Source organism: Mustela nivalis (genome assembly GCF_964662115.1).
Source record: "Mustela nivalis genome assembly, chromosome: 3".
Lineage (NCBI taxonomy): Eukaryota > Metazoa > Chordata > Mammalia > Carnivora > Mustelidae > Mustela > Mustela nivalis.
The window spans coordinates 81202137-81224297 of NC_139022.1; the positions used below are offsets into that span (position 1 = coordinate 81202137).

Sequence of the window (22161 nt, forward strand, 5' to 3'; positions counted from 1 at the left end):
CCTGGATGCTAATATGTAAGATGTGCAGTTAAATGGCAGCTACAATGTTAAGCAACATGCACATTTCACCTCATACTCTTCCCAACAAGTCATAAGGCAGTTATTATTAATATCCCCTTTTTATAGTTGAGAAATGGAGGCTGAAGTTAAAAGACACACTAGAGCAGCTTTCCCACATTAGACAGGCTGACTCCAAAGACCAAGATGTTTACCATAGTAGCATGATACTGCCTCTGGAAAATTCAAAGGTGAGTCAGGCATGGCCCATACCTTCACAGTTCAGAAGAAGAGGCAGAACTGTAAAATAAGCACAGGAAACTAAATGTTATAACTAAAGGAATGTGCTTTTAAAATAGCACGAGAGGAAGGAGCATCTTAGCCTCCCTGTTGGAGAGTATGGGAATCAGGGAGATCACCATTGTATCACAGGAAAATGAGCATTCAAGCTAGGATACAGATTTCAATTATTCAAACATTCTTTAATACAAAATAATACATGGCTGAAATCACTGTCAATAGGCTTGTATCTCTTATGGAATAGGTCAGCCCTCATTGGCAAGAGAGATATGAGATGCTTCCTGATAAAGTATAAATGAGGGAAACTTAGCCCTCAGAGAGTTAAAGTATCAGCTATACAAATCTGAAAAGTGTCTCACTCCGCTTGTACTTTTATGACAAAATGTTACAGATGGAGTGACTTATAAACAATAAAAATTTGGTTCTAATCATTCTGGAGCCTGGGAAGTCAAGATCTAGTCACAGGCACATTGGGTATCCGGTGAAGGCCCACTTCCTGGTTCATAGATGGCCATCTTTTTGCTATAACTTGACATGTCAGAAGGAGTGATGGAGCTCTCAAGAGTCTCCTTTCTGAGGGCACTAATCCCATTCATGACACCTCTACCCTCATGGCCTAATCAGTTGCCAAAGGCCCCACCTCCTAATACCATCACTTCAGGGGTAGGATACCAAAATGAATTTGGATGGAGCGCACAGATATTCAGTGTATAATAAATAAAAATATACAATGTCCATGAGGCTCTAGCTCCCTTGCAGAGTAAACCTATCTGAAAGTGTTAATATAGGTAAATAAAAATCACTCCTAGGGCACCTTGGTGGCTCAGTCAGTTAAGTGTCTGCCTTTGGCTCAGGTCATGATGATACTGGGATCAAGTCCCATGTCAGGCTCCCTGTCCAGAAGGGAGTCTGTTCTCTCTCCCTGCCTGCCCCTCTACCTGGCTCATGCTCTCTGTCTCACTCACTCTCTTTTAAATAAATAAATAAACAAACAAACAAACAAATTAAAAAAAAAAAAAAGACACACTCCCATCAGAAAGAATGATCAGCCATGTTTGGTGGTCTTCAACAAAGACAGATTCAAAATTATGGACTTGTGCCACCCCTCTTGGCACTGTTTAGGAGAGAGTATGCCCTTTTAAGCCAAAGCTAGCAACCCAGTGAGTCCACCCACATCTGGATGTCAATTCCTGATGACCACACTAAACATCCCCATCTTAGAATAAACTCCCCTATTTCTGATCCTATAAATTTGCTTCCCCAGGATCTTGTCTATATAGAGAAAATACTTTGGTCATCCAATTTTTACATCTTCTTGGGCTTGATAATAACATTTCTCAATATAAAATAATAAATAAGCATCCTACCTTTTGTATAAAATAATAAATTAGCCCCTCAGCTAGGTGAGAAAATTGAGACAGTTACCACAAATTCAAGAATTCTCTCAGTAACTCTTCTTAAATTATTATCATCAAAGTAAGACAACACCACAGGCAGGGTACTCACCAGACTGCATGAAGACCTTATCTACTAAGCAATTTGATTAAAAAATAGATTACAATATTCATGGGCTCCTGTGAGGTACAGTGATTTAGCAATGGAGATTTGAAATAACAGGTAGAAGGGGTGCCTGGGTCGCTCAGTGGGTTAAAGCCTGTGCCTTTGGCTCAGGTCATGATCCCAGGGTCCTGGGATCAAGCCCGGCATCGGGCTCTCTGCTCAGCGGGGAGCCTGCTTCCTCCTCTCTCTCTCTGCCTGCCTCTCTGCCTACTTGTGATCCCTGTCTGTCAAATAAATAAATAAAATCTTTAAAAAAAAAATAACAGGTAGAAATTATGCATTTGTTTATTGCTCAGTCAGAGCATATGAAGATTCTTCCAAGTGTCTAAGCACCAAGAAGAGCTAACATCTACTTTCTTTTTGTATTCTTTATTATCAAATGCACTGTTTCTGCCAAATTTCATATCTGTCACCACAAGAAAAATGTAGTAATGTCGGTATTACTGATGATGCCTTGACTCTTCAGAACCTGTTTCTATTGAAACAATTTAGATGTCTGCCTTTGCCATTCCTCATACTGCTAATTTAATGCTGGTGAAATCTTCATTCATGACCCTGCCTCATTTATCTATTTCTGAATATTGCCTTCCAATGACACTCTCAAATAGTTATTGGGGTTCACTGATGATGACCACAAATGCAAGTCTTCCTAAAAGTATGTAGGAATGTACCAGCAATAATTCATTTTCTGGTTGTGGTGAATTTATCATTGGAAATTTTACAGCATCAACATAAAAGAGCATATCTTCCAAGTATGTCTTCTTTTGACCTCCTTAGGCTACAACAGTGTCTTTATAGATTGTGATCTCTTTCCATATTGATTGTACTCCTGCCTTCTACACACCTCCATTAACAGGGTATGTGGTTGAGGGGCCTGGGCAGCTAGAATATTGGTCTCATTCACACATAGAATGTTCACTATTTATCTCACAGGTATTCAGACCCACCCAGGATAGCATGAGGTCATTAACTGAAAAAGTCTGGTTAGCATTGGGGTATCTGGGTGGCTCAGTGGGTTAAGCCTCTGCCTTCAGCTCAGGTCATGATCCCAGGGTCCTGGGATCGAGCCCCGCATTGGGCTCTCTGTTTGGAGAGAAGCCTGCTTTCCCCTCTCTCTCTGCCTGCCTCTCTGCCTACTTGTGATCTCTCTCTCTCTGTCAAATAAATAAATAAAATCTTAAAAAAAAGAAAAAAAGTCTGTTAGCATCATGGAACCAAAGCTTTAAAAGCCCTATAGACACAGGTGTGGCCATTGTGGAGAACTACCTGACATGTGGCATGGAGGCTTTGGAGTGTTGGGGTGACTGTCCAGTGTACCAGTAGGAAGCCAGATTGTACCCCTGCCACCTTTGGATGTTGCAGCCCAGAGGCAGCCTCATGATCAGAACACAGATGGGTCAGAGCAGAAGCATGAGCCCACCATGCAGCTAGAGGCCAAGAGTTGATGGTGGAGCTCTGTCAGTCCAGAGCCCTGAATTCAATCTGTGTCAAACATGAATAAGCACCACCCAAATTCAGTATGTCAGCCCCATCCTAGAGGCTCAGTGCCAAGAAAGGAATCACATGCTGGCCAAAGGGAATATTCCACATACTGGGGCACCTTGGTAGGCATTAGTATTAGGGACAAACTATGAATTTGTGTCTCCAAATTCACAAGTTGAAATCCTAACTCTCAATGTGGTGGTATTGGGAATTGGGCCTTTGAGAGGTGATTAGGTCATGAGGATAAAGCCCTCACAACTGGAATTAGTGCCCTTGTAAGAAGAAACACCGGTGTTTATTCTCAGTCTCTGTCCTCCACCATGTGAGGAAACAAGAAGATGGTCATCTATGAAACAGGAAGTGTGGTCAAACTGGGCATTAGATCTGCTGATGCGTTGGTCCTGGAACTTCTAGTTTCCAGAACTCTGAGATATAATTTCTATCATTTAAGCCACCCCGTCTATGGTAGTTTGTTATAGCAATCTGGGTGACTAAGCCAGGTATGTTATATAAATACAAACCTTGAAGATCTTAAAATTTCATTCTTAAATCAACTGCCTCTGGTCTAAGAGTTAGGAGGCCTGATTTTTTCTTTAAAGATTTTATTGATTTATTTTTCAGAGAGAGAGAGAGAGTACATGCACGTGCATGAGTGGGGTGAGGGACAGAGGAAGAAGCAGGCTCCGTGCTGAGTAAAAAGCCCAATGTAGGACTTGATCCCAGGACCCTGGGATCATAACATGAGCTGAAGGCAGATGCTTAGCCTTCTGAATTACCCAGGCATTCCTGATTTTTTCTCATGTTACTCTTTCTTTTGATACCATTTTAAATTTATAGAGAAGTTACAAAACTAGTACATAGAACACTATAAATCCTTTATATAGATTTGCTAGAAGTTTGCATTTTGTGTCATTAGCTTTATCATTTCATCTATAAAATATAATATATACACGTATGTATATGTAGATAAATATTCATAAATACATTCATTTTTATATATACACTGTATGGATATATACATATATATGTATATATCCATGTATTTTTCCCTTAAACCATTTGAGAATGATAGAGACTCTAAATGTTTGCCCCTAAATATATTACAGTGTATTTTTTCCTAAAAAAAAAAAGACATTTTCTTACACACAGTATAATTACCAAATTTTTAAAAATTAATATTGAAAGAATATAATTATCTAAGACACAGTCTATTTAAAGTTTTTGTCAATTATCTCAACAGCTGATGAAATCCTTAGACTCTATAGCTTGTTTCTCATCAAGACTTCTCACCAACTTCAGCATCTATTTGCAATTTTTTAGATCAATCAGTTCTTCTGTATTTATTATCATTCTAGTTAAAAAAGAACTTTCCTTTCTTCCCCAGTTTATTTATTTACATCAGTATAGAATTAGAGTTTTTATTCCTCTCGATGGGTTATAATGTTCTACACTTATCTTAATGTTCAAATTGTCCCAGGTTTAAGAACATGGGTTTTAATTCCTCTTTTGACCCTAAGAAGCTAAGAAGCTATGTGAACTGGGGCAAGTCACTTTGCCTTTTGAGTTCCAGTTTCCATTTGGCATGACAAGGGAGCCACGCTAGAAAATCACTACCTTTTCTTTAAAAGGTAATAATACCTCAACCAAGATACCTCATTTTCCTTCTCTTCCTTTCCAGAGGCTTTTTATTGTTGTTGTTTCTGTTTTGAGAGTATTTTTTTAGTCCACTTACATTTTAAAAATCATCTAAATAACTATAATAGTAGATCATCAGCCGAAAGCAACACATTAGCTAGTTCATTTATTTCTTAGCATGAGGGGAAGGAGGAGTAGAGTATGGCCTTTTGTATCAAAAGGATGGAATAAATTGAAGACCTCTGACCCTCAGCAGGAAATATTTGCAGCTTCCTCTGACAATGGCAGCTCTTCTCAGATGCGGCATTGTTATTGGAACTAATGGCCAGAGAAGAAGCAATTCTCACCCACCTCTTCATCTTCCCTCACTTCCCCACCATTTCCCCACCTGCTGAGATGCCTAACACCCTAAGCTCTACGGTTCTACCTTTCCCTTACATGCTTTATGACCAGGGTGGGTTTGGCTTTTTGGCTTTATTAATGAGAACTGGCAGGGTAATTTGGAGAGGAAGTGACCTGTGAGGTCCCTTTTGTGCTCTCCAATGACTCTATTACAGGCAAACAGGAGTAAGGCTTCTGTTCACAACTGCATGTTTAGGCCGTCATGTATGTTTTGTGTGTGTGTGTGTGCACATGCGCATGTGTGTGCATGTAAAAATGCCCATATACATATTCTGCAAGAAACACCAATTAATACCTAATTTTTCATTTCTGCTTTAAAAAAAAAACAGATATTGTGAGATGTACATGGTTATTTAACTGAGTTATAATTTTATTCTTTATTAAAATGCTGATGAAACCAATAAGGACCATTTTTCATTAAAATGAAGGCCAAAGATATTTGAGAGGCAACGTGGAGGGTTTGGAGGGTAAGGAAGAAAAAAATGAAATAAGGTGGGATCAGCAGGGAGAAAAACCATAAGAGACTCTTAATCTCACAAAACAAACTGAGGGTTGCTGGGGGAAGGGGATAGGGAGAGGGTGGTGGGATTATGGACATTGGGGATGGTATGTGCTATGATGAATGCTGTGAAGTGTGTAAACCTAGCGATTCACAGACCTGTACCCCTGGGGCTAATAATACATTATATGTTAATAAAAAATTAAAAATTAAAAAGAAAAGAATTAAGGCCAAAGGAAAAAAGTTTAACAAAAAAGAAAAAAATGAGGAGCATATATATGATAAAATATTTCCTTTGGTCATTAACTACCTGGGGTTTCTGGCAGTTTTGCTTTCTCATTCTTCTAGCTTACATCCAGGTCAATAATGGAGCAGACTAAAGAGAAAGAGTTTGTTCTTTGCTTCTTTGTTTTAAATATTCCTATCAGCTTCCTAGTGTACTGTTGATCTCACTATGAAAACAGTTCTTACCTCACCTTTCCAAAGACTATGATTTGGGGAGAAGATGGAGAAATTATTTATAGACATTTAAATTTTGTTTGCAGGCAAAATTAAGCCCTGGAAATAAGTTCCCTATGACCAGATTCCCTGTCATTTGAAAATACAGACTTTTTTTTTTTTTTTTGGATTGCTAACATCCCTAGATGTTCCTTTTTTTTTTTTTTTTTTTTTTTTTGAGGAAATACATGCAGAAACCTATGTTAGTCTAAATACCAATTATACACAAGTTTAGGTGAGCTTCACTACAAATCAGAAACCAAACAATGTCTTGAAAAAGGCTAAGAATATGGCGAACACAGCTTTTATTCCATCCGCTCAGCATGTTAGTTAACATACCTTTTGACTCTGCCAGAAATCTGCAGAAACCTTTCTGAATGGAGGAGCTTCTAGAATCTAATGACTCTGAGAAAATGAGTTATTCTTGTTATCAATTGGGGACAGTTGCCATTCATGCTAACAGAAGAAAGCAGATCTATTGCAGGGCATGAAATTAAATTTTCCAGGTAGCCGCAAGTAATTGATACCGTGGGGTGACCTTTGCCCAAGGCAGCCAATTTCAATCTGCAGAGAACAGCAATAGGGCCAACTACCCTGTCTGACCCCGACAAGCTGAGCTTGAAAAACAAGACATTCGAGTAACTTCAATTTCTCTCTCATAAATGCTCCCCATTTTTGTTACCTTTGTTCTCTGAACTTTTGTTCTAATTTGTATTTCCAGATGGTCTTATACATTTGCCATGAAATTATTAACTCAACCACCTAAGACACTAAGTGAGAATCAGATTTATCAACTTACCCTGTGGTTCAGAGTTTTAGGGGTTTTGTTTGTTTGTTTCCTTGCTTTTGGGTTTTTGTGGAGTTTTTTGAGGGGTGTTTTTGTTTGTTTGTTTTGCAATATAGCAATTTTTCCAGGTCTTCAGATCCTATCTTTAAAAATTTATCATCAGAAAGGTTTTTGGAAAATAGAAAAATGGAAACCTAGGTAAACCACATCACATCTTTTTTCCTATGGAACACTCACTTACATATTCAAAGTTAATTGGTTTCTTTTGCATTGTATCAGAGAATCTATCACTGAAAATGAGTTTTGGGGTGAGTACTAAATTTATTTGAAGATGAAGTCTGAAGAGAAAAAGCAACCAACAGAAAAGAAAGTATGTGCTTGTCTTTGGGAATTGTTTTAAAACTAAATTGGAAATTCATTCTATAACCTATTGCTAATCTTGAAATTTTTAACATGGAGTAATCCAATAGCTAACAAATTAGGATTATTTGGTTCAAAGCTCCAGACCATTTTAAAACCCTTAGGTTAGGAAAATGGACTGAAAGCCCTAATGTAGCAATTTAGGGCATAAATTATGTAAGTGCAAAAAGCAAACCAGAAGATCACAGCAACTTGAGCCAATTTAGATTTTAATCAGATTTTTCATTCCAACCTAAATTAAAGTGTTTGACTTAGAAAAATGGCTATTAGAAAAACAGACTGCCAGGAAAGCAAAAGAGAAAAATTAATTGGAAAAAAATGTGCCCTGACTGCTCTGAAGATTCATAGCATATATTAGAAAGGGTGCAGAAGAATGCTTTAATGAACTATTCTAATGTACAGTAGTATTTCTCTCTAGACATACAGAAAAATGTGTGTTGTTTTTCTCCTTCCATGCTGACATAAGTAAAAATAATAGAAAATTCCTTTTTAAAAAATTTATACTCTAATGATACCCCCAAACTAATAGGTTAAAGCTTATCATTAACTTCCTCTGCCTGGTTTGGTCAGGCTACATTCTGTAGCAATGAATCAATCAACTAATATTTGTTGGGTCTTTACTGGCCCAGGTTCTAGGAGGATTCTTAAAGAAGTACTAAACATGGTTCCTGCTTTTGGAAATCTTGCAGTCTTACTGAAGAAAGAGATGGGGAAAGCTTAGCACACTCAGATCTCAAGCCTGAAAAACTGGATGGCACATTTCTGATGCTTATAAAAGCTGAGATATGTGGGAATCCATCTAGTTACAACAACTCCACTGGTACCTGTGAAGGTGGGAGGGAAGGATGGACAGAATCTGGGTAGGTACAGAGATGTTCCAAGTTACTCTAACGCAGGGAGCAGTTATTTTTTGTTTTTCGTTTTTTTGAGGGGACTATGGAGAAAGCACATATGCAAGCAGGGGATGGGCAGAAGGAGAGAGAATGTTAAGCAGGCCTCGTGCTCAACAGAGCCTGACCCGGGCTCCATTTCACTACCCTGAGATAATGACCTGAGCTGAAACCAAGAGTCTAAACTGCCGGAGCCACCCAGGTGCCTATTTATTTATTTATTTTCAGAATGGAGAGGTTTTTTTTTTTTTTAAGATTTTTTTTTATTTATTTGACAGAGAGAGATCACAAGTATGCAGAGAGGCAGGCAGAGAGAGAGAGGAGGAAGCAGGCTCCCTGCTGAGCAGAGAGCCCGATGCGGGACTCGATCCCAGGACCCTGAGATCATGACCTGAGCTGAAGGCAGCGGCTTAACCCACTGAGCCACCCAGGCGCCCCAGAATGGAGAGTTTGTATAGCAGAATGGAGGTACAGGAGTTCAGTTGATTTGGACCCTGAATACCAGACAAGGACATGTATATCAGATAGGATATATCTCACATTCATTAGGTGCCATTACTGTCTGTCTAGGCTTTGAGCATTTATATTATTTCTATTATAATATCCCTTTTCTATAGGTGCTAGAGATCTAGGGAGAAGAGGATGCAACTTCTAGGAAGAACAGTCTGGTGGTTTATGAAGACTGAATTGTCAGGAGATTGGCCACAGGGAAGCTAAGAGGTCACTGTCCTGCCCAGGGAAGAGGTGGGCCTACCTGGGCTGAGACGGATAAAAAAATGATGAATGCAAAAAGGAGAATGTGAACCACCGTCACTCAGCAAAATTTTTTTAACACTTTCTATGGGCCATCCTGGAGGTAAAAAATCAGTAACAGTTGGTGGGGGAGGGGGAAGCTCGTGGTCATGTTGGGTCCAACCAGCAAGACCACACTGCCAGTACTCTAGGAAGCACAGTTGCAGGCTCTATTACACCTGGCTGGAGATGGCAGAGAGTGGCATGGCAGGTGTGTGTAGAAGTGTCAAGAAAGGCTTAACCTGGAAGATGACGTTTAGATGGGCTGGGAAGGAAAAGCCAGATTTTGCCAGGTAGAGAAGAAAGAAAACACAAAAGCAGAGGATCAAAATTAATTGGGAAGATAGCAAGCATTAAAGACAGAAATTTTATTTTATTTTATTTTAAAGTTTTCACTAATTTATTTGACAGAGAGAGGGGGAACATTAGCAGGGGGAGAAGGAAAGGGAGAAGCAGGCTTCCTGCTAAGCATAGAGCCCGAAGTGGGGCTCAATCCCAGGATCCTGGGATCATGACCTGAGCTGAAGGCAGACGCTTAATGACTCAGCCACCCAGGCGCCCCCAGAAATTTTTAAAATTGAATGAAAGAGGTGCCACCATCTTCTTTAGTCTTATGCATCCTTTCCCTGGGACTCTCTGAACTAAAAAATTTTAAAAATTAAAAAAATAAATAAATAAAGGAGGAAGAAGGGATCCCATACTCTGGCAAACCCCCACACACTTAGAAATAAAGGGGCCAACTACTTCAACCTGTGGGGCAAGGCTTCAGTGTTCATGCCCCATTGTGAAGGAAGAATAATTACGGGAAGCAAGGCAAGAATGGCAGCCAAGGCGAAGGCATGCATTTCTGCAAAGATTGCTGTATCACAATAAGCCACGAAGTGACAAGGCCAACGGCTGGATGGGGGCAGGATGTCTCCAGACAAGCTGTATGAAAAACTGTATCTCAGAACAATACATCAGAGGGAGAGAGAAAGTCCCCTTCCTGCCTCCCTCCTGCCTCCTCTTTCCTGTTTATCAAACACATGGGAGTTCTCTTCCTATATTTCTGGGTTGGGTCATCTGGCCTCTTTTGGCAACAGACCTCTTTTAAGGAAGCAGATCTGGTAACCTATGGTATGGCATTTTATGGGATTAGAAGTGGAGGAAAAGCTGAAGACCACATGGAAGCAGGCATGAGATCCAACATGAAGTCTTTTGTTTCGACTGCCAGTCCAGGGGCCAAGGGTCCAGGGGACAGGTGAGGCCAGGAGAATCTGACCCCGAGGCCAGGAGGATGTGTGCTAATACGAGACACCTTATTACCACACATATATCTCATGGTTATTGTGATCAGTCCTTCCCTTGTGCCAAGAAATTTCCAGACCCACTGCTTTTTTGAATTCTCCTTTCTGTCTCCTCGATGTGCCCAATTATTTAGCTCTTTTACAAGGGCAACTTGAAACAAGGAAAAGCAAAACCCATGTCAGTTAATGCTGTCATTTGGAAGCTCACTGACAAAACTGGTTAAGCAAGATAAAGATGAATAAGGACAAATAGCATTAAATAAAAAGATGGGAGAGAAGTAGGTTCCAGATGATATTTTCTTAAGCTTAGTTTTCAGCAAAATCTTTTCTCATTTTTAAATGTGGGGCAGTGGAGGACTGTGTCCATTTCTTTGAAACTTGATCCTCTTCTCAGGAGAAAAGCAAGGACAGGGGGTGAACCTGACCAGGAAGGAGAGGCACAGGTACTCTGACATGCAAACATTTGCAGTCAATGCTACTGAGAAACACGGATAAGGCTGCCATGAGACATGCAGAGCTGGAATATTAACAACTACTTCCTTCACAGCTTGGTCTGACATATTCATAAACTTGTTAACTATTTTAGGACAAAGCCTTTAAAACAAAAAAATTGGACAACAAAAAAACAATGCTTTGAGTCCATAGACATCAATGGTTTATCTGGCAACCAGCCCATGGCAACGATCACAAGCCTTCTCTGGAAGGTTGCTCTTAAACTTGAAAATGATGACATTACCACCAATTGAGTGGAAGCCTCATGTCCATCTGAACTGTGGCTCTGCTGGTTCCCTCCTAATTAACCTCTGTCCCGCTGACTCTCTAATTCAGCAGAGACCTGCTGACGCTCCTCTTTTAAGTTGACTCAAGCTGTCTGCTCATTCAAGCTAAATCCTTACAGTGCTTTGCAAAGAATGAAAAGGAAAAGATTAGCTGTACCTGAAGCTACAAATGGGAAGGCTAAGTGGATGGAAGAAGAGGAGCCATTATTTTTCCCTTTTGTCTGTGTGAGCCCCCTGTTTTTGAAGCTGTCCAATACAACTAATTAGAAGAGAGAATTCTGAATACACCATCTTGCCACAAAGTTAAACAACCCATATAATTACTCTTTTTGTCTAAAATTTGGTATCATGTGAAATTTTACCTGAAATTTTAAAAAGATGTGTTACATCCCTTTTTCAAAATTCATTTTCATACCACCTTAACAATTTTTGCTTTATCTCCAAAACCACTTTTAAATTTACTTACTTGGAAGAAAGTATATAGCTCTTCAGCCTTATCTGAGCAGTAATATGGTAAAATTTCAATTTTGATATGCTCTGTATGTACGTGCATTTGTGCCTGTATCCTTTTTAAAATGTGTAATCTCATCTCATCCAAATTTTCTAGGGCCTTGCAGAATAACAAAGTATGGAGTGGCACTCTTTAATTAAAGCACTGAAACAACAAAATGGAACAGAAAAACAGAATCAGGAAACCTCTCCATTCCTAGACCGCGTGGGAGTCTGAACTGATGCGTTTGTTTGTAAAAGGGAAACACAGCAGTATCTGCTACCTGACCTGAATCTTTAATCTATCTGTACACTAAGAAATACTCTCTCTAAATCTATATCTATATTTCTACATCTTGTTCATCTTTCTAGTTTTTTTCTAGTAAATCTATAAATAACCAACTAAAAAATGTTAGTCATATACTATATAAAATCATCCCATGTTCGACAATTCGTTAAAAAATGGCTTGTGAATTCAGCTGGTTAATTGGGGAGGTTGTGGGGAGCTCTTTGACATGTGGATTGCTATCATGGAGTCTCCAGCCTTATGACTTCTTGATTCCTGGAAATGCAGTCACTGAACATGGCACACTAGGCAGATCAGTTATGTCAATCCATCAGAATCATCTGATGGACCCATTGCAGAGCCTGCCCTCAGACCTCCTGTCACTTTTTTTCTACAAGGAATCTGGCCCCAGGTCACCCTCCTTAGAGAGAGTCATAGAGAAAAGCCGATGTAGACAGACTCTTCAATTCCAGCGCGTTCATGAAAATAAAGTATGGTTTAGATTGAAAGCAGGAAAACAGAAGGAGTTCCACTTTCAGAAGAGTGGTATGAGAAGCTCCACTAAATCATTCCCCAGCAACCGTAACTAGTGAAAACTATTTTTAAAAGCAATCATGTAGTCTCTGGAAATCATCCTAAGGGCAAACACCAATTAAAAAACATTAATTCAAGAAACTCTACTAAATCTTAGAACAGTAATATTCTGTGGCCCTTAAGGTATGGCCACAAGCCATGCTCTCTCTCCTCCTCCTTTCTAGCAGCTCAGAGAGCTGGAAGCTCCACTCTGCACAAGTGTGGCCAAGAAGAAGAGGGTCCCTCTTCCCTTTTCTCCCAGTCGAGAGATATAGTATCTCATTGAGAGAGAATGGCCAGCAGCATTTCTCAATGACTTGCAGAGAATAAGTTCCTGGCAAGTGAGGACAAGATGTTGCCTCTTCCTTCCCCCAACCCTCTATTCATAAAGGAGAGGTTCTCCATCAGGCACATCAGTGCAAGAACAGTGAAGCTCTGATCACCCTTGCTGATCTCAGCTTGCTCTTATGCTGGGAGAAACACACTGAGACAGACCAAAGGCCCTTGTCTAGCACCTGCTCATAAGGCATGGCTGTCACCCTTGTCCCACCTCTGGAGCAGTGGCTCAGAGATTTCGCCAAGAAGTAAGGTGGGTCCCAAGAACAGAGAGCTCTGAAGCTCATGCCAAAGGAACTGGCTTTATTTGAAACAGTGCCGGCAAGTTCAAGACTAAGGATTCTCTCAAAAACATCAGAGATATTGGTGGCAAACAATGAAGAGGCAGCTGGTAGCTCTCTGAGAACAAAAAACCAAAACTATAGGGCAGGTAGTTTATGAGAGACAACAAAGGAAAGAGGTAAGGAAAGCCCTTTCTGGGATCAGAACACCCCTCAAAGACTGCTCCTGCAAAAGGTGCTGGATTGAATAGGATCAGACTGAGAAGCCATTCATACACCAGGCACTGTCAAAAACAGTACTGCATTATGCCAGCAGTTAGGGGAAACTATCAGTTTGGTGGGATACCAAGTGAGACAGACACCTTAACAGAAAAACCAAGAATAAAAGCAGTCAAAGGGGGCTGAAACCACTGTCATCCCAGGGTAATGGCTTGGGCGTGACCAAAGGCTCCACCTTCTGAGAAGCAGTACCATAAGATCATACTACCAGAGAAACAGATTTCACCAAAATGAGCCAGCCCAATCAACAAGTAAATCCCATCAAAAACAATCCACAGACCAGGGAAGGAGATCAGTATCTCAAGTTGCACAATATATTATCTAAAAATGTCCAGTTTTCAACAAAAAACCATGAGACATGAAGCAAATAAGAAAGTATGACTAATACACAAAGAGCAAGGCAAGAAACAGGAGCTGTCAGGGGGCACACATACTGGATTTAACAAAGACTTCAAAATAAAAAAGGAAACTGTTCTTTAAATCATAAAGAAGGTATGAGGACAATGTTTCATCAACAGACAGTGTTAATAAATATTTTTGAATTAATTTGCAACTGAACTTTCTCGTTTTTCTCCATTTGTTTATTTACTCATTTACATCAGTGAGAACTCAGATTTTTATTTCGTAACTTGGGTTATAATCCAATACTCCTTCACTTTGTTGCTTCACTTTTTCCAGTTTTGTCCACTGGGAGCTCTCTGGGTTGGCTCCTTTGCTATACCCCCACAAAAGCAGGATTTGGTGGGTTTTGGTGTTTTGTTTGTTTTAGCACTTCTCTACTTTCTGGCACTAAGCAATGGCTCCAGAATCTTCAGATATCCTGTCCAGTCCTTGAATTTTCCCAAGGAATTCTGATTCTTTTTATAGGAAAATGGTGCCATAAACCATGACCTGAAATCTAGGTTTCTTCTCTGAGTAATGAAGATGTTCTAAATTTAACCGTGGTGATGGTTACATAACTTTGTGAATATACTAAAGAACACTGAACTGTACTCTTTAAGTGGGTGAATTGTATGATATGCAAATCTCAATAAAGTTCTCATTAAAGGGAAGAAGAAGCAAAATTAGTCGGGGGGGGGGGTGCTACTCTATTTTACAGAGCAAAGAAAAACCATATAGACAAAAACGGTAAATAATAAATCCTTTGCAACTAGAATCAAGTGTGTGGCCCAAGGGTGACAGTCACGAAGGAATACATTTGGAATATCAACTACACATCAGGAATTACTGCCTGCAAGTAAGAAAGTCTCAAAAATTTCCGAGCACTTTTTAAAAGAAGTTCGACCATCCCAAATCACTTGTATTACCCTTTCTTAGGACCTCGGGGAGTATTACAAGCGGTATTGTCTAATTAGAGCTCCAAAACAACAGGATACAAAGAATAAGATCAAAAACTCCTATATTCCTGGAAATACTTGGGAGTGTAACTAGTTTGTCTTTAATGGAAAACACTGCAGCAGTTTCAAGGTGCATTCATGAACCTTGAATGCACGCTGCCTGGTTAAGGGGCTCCCCCCACCATACTCAACCTGGGGCCATCCTGTGCCTCTAAAGCTGACAGGGAACAGCTGGTGTGAGTGCTGCTTGTTTCCTGAACGCACTCAGGAGCCCAAGTCTCCCTTAGTCCATATGAGGGAGACTATTTGGTGATATAGAAAAGGGTGGGAGAAAGAAAAGGAGATGAGAATTCAGATCCAAGCATTTGTTCAGCCGCCTCTGGTGTTTATTATTACAGCTCCCAGAGAGATGCTCTGTTGACCTCCTTTCCTGTCCTCACTTTATAACTTGTTCAAGAGCCAATGCATACTTTTGACTGCAAGCACATATGTGTAGACAAAAGCACAAATACATGTAAAGAGTTGGAAGAGGACATACACATGCACATATGTGGTGAGAGATTGTGATGAAATGGGTGAGTGCCTCTCTAGAGTGAGACTTAGTGGGTCCAAATTCTGGCTCTGCCATGTACCAGCCTAGGACCATCAGTATGGTCCCTCTGTGCCTTAGTTTCCTCATCTATAAAGTGGGGGAGAAAATAATAGCTACCACTGAGATCATTAAAACTATTAGATGAGATACTGAGTAGAGTGTTTGGCATGTAGCAAGAAACATAATGTTAGCTACTAATATTATAAAGACAAGTATACACAAAAGTATTATTCCCTGCAATTTGGATTCTATTTCTCCATTTAAAATTTTAAACACAAATAAAAACTCTACGTAGTCATACAGAATGACAGAATTCATGTAACTAACGTTCTGTTTCTTTGACTTTACAACCACTATGCTTCTGTTGTTTGTTTCAAATCTACAAGCATGTGTGGTGCACAGGGGTAGGTTGGAGATAAAAACTGTGCTCTGAAGGCTGTTGAAAAATTTCGAAACATAAGGGGCTTGTTCTCAAAACACATGTAGCTGAGTGTGATTGTGTAGGAGAATGACTATATAACTGGGAGAATTGGACTTTAGTTCCATGTAAAATGCAATGATTAGTAAAGGATAGATAATAAAACTCTCCATGTGCTAAAGCTTACATGTATATTGTTAAAAATCAAGAGTAACAGCTCAGTAACTGTTCAGTGGCTAGACCAACAAAAAGATATTTTGGGGGGACAAGTATTTTATAACTAATGTTGTTTAAAATTGTTAGTATATGTTAATAATAAAAAGAAAATTGACTTATAGTCAGTTTTGCTATTGCTAATAAATTACTTCAGACAATGCCCCCACCCCCTTATCGCTTGCACTCAGGATGACCACTCTGTCCCCCATCCTTGGTTCACCACTGCCACCAAGAAATTAAAAAAGTTCTAGTTCCATATCCTTATAAACATTTGGTATCATCAATCTTTTTCTTTTTTTAAAGATTTTGTTTATTTGACAGACTGAGATCATAGGTAGGCAGAGAGGCAGGTGGGGGAGGTGGGGGGGGGTGGAAGCAAGCTCCCTGCTGAGCAGAGAGCCCAATGCAGGGCTCCTGGGGATCACGACCTGAGCCACCAGGGGCTCCTGGTATCATCAATCTTTAAAAATTTTAGACAGTCTAGGGCGCCTGGGTGGCTCAGTCGGTTAAGCGTCTGCCTTCAGCTCAGGTCATGGTCTCAGGGTCCTGGGACTGACCTCTGCATCAGGCTCCCTGCTCAGGGGAGAGTCCGCTTCTCCCTCTCCCTCTGCTCCTCTGTGTGTCTCAAATAAATAAATAAAATCTTAATAAAAAAATAAAAATTTTAGGCAATCTAGTGGGTATGCAGTAACTAATCTGTAGCTTTAATTTTAATTTCCCTGGGATTAATGACACTGAACACTTTTTCATGTACTTTTGGCCATGCATGTTTATTCCTTTGAGAATTGTGTTGAGTTTTTATTGGAGCTCTTTAGCTTTTCATTCTTGGCTAGTAAGAGTTCTTTATATACCCTGAGTTCAAGTCCTTTGTCATATATATATTTTACAAATATTGTTTCCCAGATTGTGGCTTCCCTATTCACTTTCTTAATGTTATCTCTAAACAGTAAGTGTTATCTAGTAATTTCCCCTCTTTCAGGAACCTCTTACACTGTTGGTGGGAATGCAAGCTGGTATAGCCACTCTGGAAAGCAGTATGGAGAGTCCTCAAGAAGTTAAAAATAGAGCTACTCTACGATCCAGCAATTGTACTGCTAGAGATTTACCCCAAAGATACAGATGTAGTAATCTTAAGGGGCGTGTGCACCCCAATGTTTATAGGAGCAACAGCCAAACTACGGAAAGAGCTGAGATGTCCATCGACAGAGGAATGGATAAAGAAGTGAGGTACACACATACACATACACACACACACACACCATGGAATATTACTTGGCCATCAGAAAAGATGAATACTTACCATTTACTTTAGTGTGGATGGAATTGGAAAGTATCATGCAGAGCAAAATAACTCAGTCAGAAAAAAACAATTATCATATCATTTCACTCACATGTGGAATACCAGAAACAGCACAGAGCATCATAAAAGAAGGGAGGGGAAACTGAACAGAAAATAATCAGAGAAGGAGACAAACAGTGAAGGATTCTTAACTCCAGGAAACAAAATGAGGGTTGCTGGAGGGGAGGTGGGGAAGATGAAATAATTAGATGATAGGCATTAAGGAGGGCACACGAGGGCACTCGATGTGATAAGCACTGGGTGTTACCTGCAACTGATGAATTATTCACCTCTACATCTGAAATTAATGATATACTTTATGTTGGCTAATTGAATTTAAATTAAAAAAATTTCTCCCCTTTTATCTGTATTTGGGATCTACTTAATTCTTTTTTTGTCATTCCTTCTAGAGTCTGTCAATATTAGGAATACTCTTAAAGAAACAATTGAGCTTGGTCAACCTCTATTTCTCATTTGTGAGTGTAAGAGTATACATTTTCTTTTACTAGTGCTAGTATTTTATTCATTCCTGTATCTTTATTTTCTCCTTCCTTGAGTGTTCTATTACCATTTTTGCCACTTGTAGTTAAACCCTTAGCTAGGTTTTTCTTTCAACCATTCTTATTTTCTGATAAATATACTTAAAGCTATATATACCTAAGACCTGCTTTATGTGTGTCTCCTTAAACTCTTAGAAAGAAGCAGCGTGATTAGAAGGCAGTTTTTTGAATATGGAAATTCACCAGATTGGGGGATTTGAAAAGTGAGGGACAGAAGAATAAATGTCCTTTCATTACCTGCTCTTCCTAGTCAGGTTTTTGCTACCCTTATATTATTGGGAGAGTGGTGGCCTGAGTAATGGGCTTATTTCTATGGTCCTGGGGCAGGTAGAGAATTACCCTGAGACCACGTAGGAAAGCAACACTTAGTTTCATCAACCTATCCTCTCCCAACTGCCCCCTGAATGCCCTGTGTCTTGCCTATAACCAACACAAGCCACCCCCACAATGCTCCATTCCCAACACACACACACACACACACACACACACACACACACACACACACAGTTCAGTCTCCCAAGGGTTTCTCACTTTTTTCCTTTTAGTTCTAGAAATCCCTATTTTCTTCTTACTCTAGTAGTTTCTTTATGGTCAATGCTACAGAGTAAAACCAGCAGGCTGTGCTAACCTACCACCTTGGCAGGAGTCAGAAATGCTCTTCATCCTCAACATTTTCTTAGCTATTCTTCACTCTTTATGCCTGTAGATTACCTTAAAAATAACTTTTTCAGTTTCTTCCTGAAAACCTCTCTGGGATTTTAATCATAATTCTCTTACAACTGTAAGTGAGTTTGTGAAGAACTAACATGCTTATATTAGGCAATATTGCCATTCAGTCATCTAGTGTGTGACTTGGGATATTCAAATATTGTTTTATGTCTCTCAAAAATTTTTATTTTATTCATATAGGTTCACACCTTTCTTGTTAAAGTTTTCTAACCATTTTATGCCTTTTACTATTAGTGTGAGTGGGATTATTTTTCCATCTTACTTTGTAACTTGCTATTGCTGACCTATAGAAAAGTATACTGATATTTGTAGACATATTAGCAATTTGATGACTCTACTGTTTTTTCCTAAAAAGTTCTAATAATTAGGAAGAAATTAGTTTTAAAATATTCCCTCAAAAATAAAAATTATCACACTTTCTTTTCATAGTAAGGAGAATGAAAGCTCATATTTGTATTTATTTGGGGGTTTATAGTTTCTCTGAGAATACATAGATCATTTATATTTAATATTTTTCTCATAATAAAAGTAACATATGGTAGAAACTCTAGAGGAAAGTTTAAAAGTTTAATTAGATCAAAAGGCAGCAGAGTATTCAGCAATATCCCATGTTTATATAAAAATATAAACACACACATACACACACACCCCTCCATATACTGGTCTATGTCTAGATAGTGTTCATAATTAAATTTCAGACGTGACTAGACATGTCCAGTAGCCTAGTAAACAGCAGGCAACCAAAACAAATGAGTGCTTTTACAGTCATTTGTGAACACACACAGAACAGAGCAAAATCTGAGTCACCCGACAAACATGATCCCACCTGAGGTCAGTTGAGACAACACCGCACCTTCTTACTTCAGCTCATGCAGTGATGACCAGAGAATGGAGAAGTAAGGGACAATACAGTATAGTGCAGAAAGCATAGGCTCTGGGGTCAGTTGAGCAGGGTTTAAAATCCCAACTCTGGTTACTTAGTGGAGTGGCTCAGGCAAGTCACTTAAATACTTCTGAATTTCATTTTCTCTTCTATATAATCAGGAAAATAGAATCTACCAGAGGAGGGAGCTGTTTTCAGAATTTAAGATTATAATCTACTTGGAGTGTGTGGGGTGGGTGTGGGTATGGGTGTATGTTTATTTTCCTTAGGAGCAATGGTTCAGTATTTGCTAACTAAGTTCACTGAAAACTTTAAAGACAATGTAACTACTGAGAATAAAAAGAATCAACCATCTTTAAATGTTATATTGTTTTATTTGCTTGATTCGGGCTTTAGAAAAATGGCATCATATTGTATGGAATCCTATAAAACCTGGATTTTTTTCCTTTTTCACTAAATATGATTTGTGAGCGTCTGCATTAGATATATACTAGTTCTAATTCATTTATTCTCACTGCTGTATAATACTCCACTATTTTTTATAATTTATACTTTAAAAAAAATTTAATATGTGTGTGTGTGTTCCAAAATTCATTGTTTATGCACCACACCAAGTGCTTCATGCAATACGTGTCCTCCTTAATACCCACCACCAGGCTCACCCAACCCCCCACACCTCTCCCCTCCAAAGCCCTCAGTTTGTTTCTCAGAGTCCGCAGTCTCCCATGGTTTGTCTCCCACTCTGATTTCCCCCAACTCACTTCTCCTCTTCTTCTCCCAATGTCCTCCATGTTATTCCTTATGTTCCACAAGTAAGTGAAACCATATGATACTTGACTTTCTCTGCTTGACTTAATTCACTCAGCATAATCTCTTCCAGTCCCATCCATGTTGCTATAAAAGTTGGGTATTCATCCTTTCTGATGGAGACATAATACTCCATTGTATATATGGATCACATCATCTTTATCCATTCATAACGCTGAAGGACATCTTGGTTCTTTCCACAGTTTGGTGACTGTGGGTATTGCTGCTATGAACATCGGAGTACAGAAGGCCCTTATTTTCACTATATCTGTATTTTGGGGGTAAATTTTCACTATCTATTCTTAAAGTTACCTATTGATGACCTTTGGTTTGGATAATTTTTTTCTTAGTGTGCAACTTGTAGATGCACCAGAAATTACTGAGGGGCTATGTCCAGGAATAGAATTACTAGATGAGTCAATAAAATCAGATTATCTTCCAGTGTTGTGGTACCAATCCACACACACTCCAGAGTGTATAAGCAATCTTATCCTCTACACTTATATCAGCACTTGAGACTCTGAGATTTCTCAACTGTTCACTAATCTGGTGTTATAAATTAGGTTCTCATTTGGGTTTAATTTCCATTTCCTTCCTACTAGTGAAATCAAGCATTTTGTCCCATGTATATCTATCATTTGTCTTTTCTTTACCATAGAATATTTATTTCTGTCACTTACCTAATTTTTCTATTGGGTTGCATTTCTATTGGGTTGGGTTTATTGATTTTATACCTTTATTAATTCTTTATTCTCAATACTAAACATTTATTGGCTTATCTCTCTGCAAGTTTGAATCTTACCTTTTTGCTTTCTTTATGGTCTCATTTGATAACCAGAAATTTTTAATTTTAGTTTCATTATTTTTTATTTCTATGGTCCCAGCAATTTATCCCATTGTGCTTTTTGCAGGTAATTACAACACAGAAATGGCAACAAAGACCAATATTTCTACCTCTATGGTGTTCCCCAGGAGCAAACTTGAAGATAGCTCTCCAGTGAGAAGACCACCAGATTCTCACTGGTTACAGGGAAGAAAAACATACTTGGCTCCAACTTAACCAAAGCCACAGAAAAAATATGTTTTACTGCAAAAAAATTTAAAATCAGACTAGCAAAGGTAGTCAAGGTAGGTCATGCCTACCTTTCATGACCCCCAAGCCATCTTGCCGGAGTCACCTAATTCAGAGTCCCCTGCCTGGTTTTCCCATTCAGATTGCCCCCTGCCACTCTCTGCCTGTTTGCCCACTACCATAAATCTTTTTCTTTAGGGCTTTACTGATGAGGAATAAATGTGGTAAATCTGGCTCTTTTCACTTTGTAAAGTTCTTTATCATTGTCATACCCATAAGCATATCACCATTGTTTCCCAGTTTTGAGAAAAAAGATCAACATTCTTTTTCACACTTACATAAATCTAATTTCCAGTTATTCTTCACATGTATGTGTTAAAAGAGGAAATCAGATTATTTTTCCATCGACTTGGCTTAAGGGTTTCCTAGAAGTTATGAGTAAGCTGCCCTAAAAGAGAATAAAAGGGAGCTGAGAAGGTAGGCAGAAAAGCAGGAATGATTCCCTCCCCCCCAAAAAAAGAAAAAGAAAAGAAAGCACCTGACTTTTTATGATCCACCTCTTTCCTTCTCAGTGCAGCAAAGGGAACTGTGGAGCCTGGTTTAAGACTATTTCCTGTACGTTATCTCTATCACAAGC

At 39.2% G+C, this 22161-nt stretch overlaps 1 long non-coding RNA gene across 1 annotated transcript in view; it reads right to left on the reverse strand.

Annotated features, from left to right (window-relative positions):
• Positions 1–19747, reverse strand: part of LOC309861758 — a 197387-nt gene extending 177640 nt beyond the window's left edge. The window contains exon 1 of the long non-coding RNA XR_014310180.1: positions 19589–19747. This is a non-coding gene — a long non-coding RNA (uncharacterized lncRNA). The remainder of the gene's footprint in view (positions 1–19588) is intronic.
• Positions 19748–22161: the final 2414 nt, after the last annotated feature.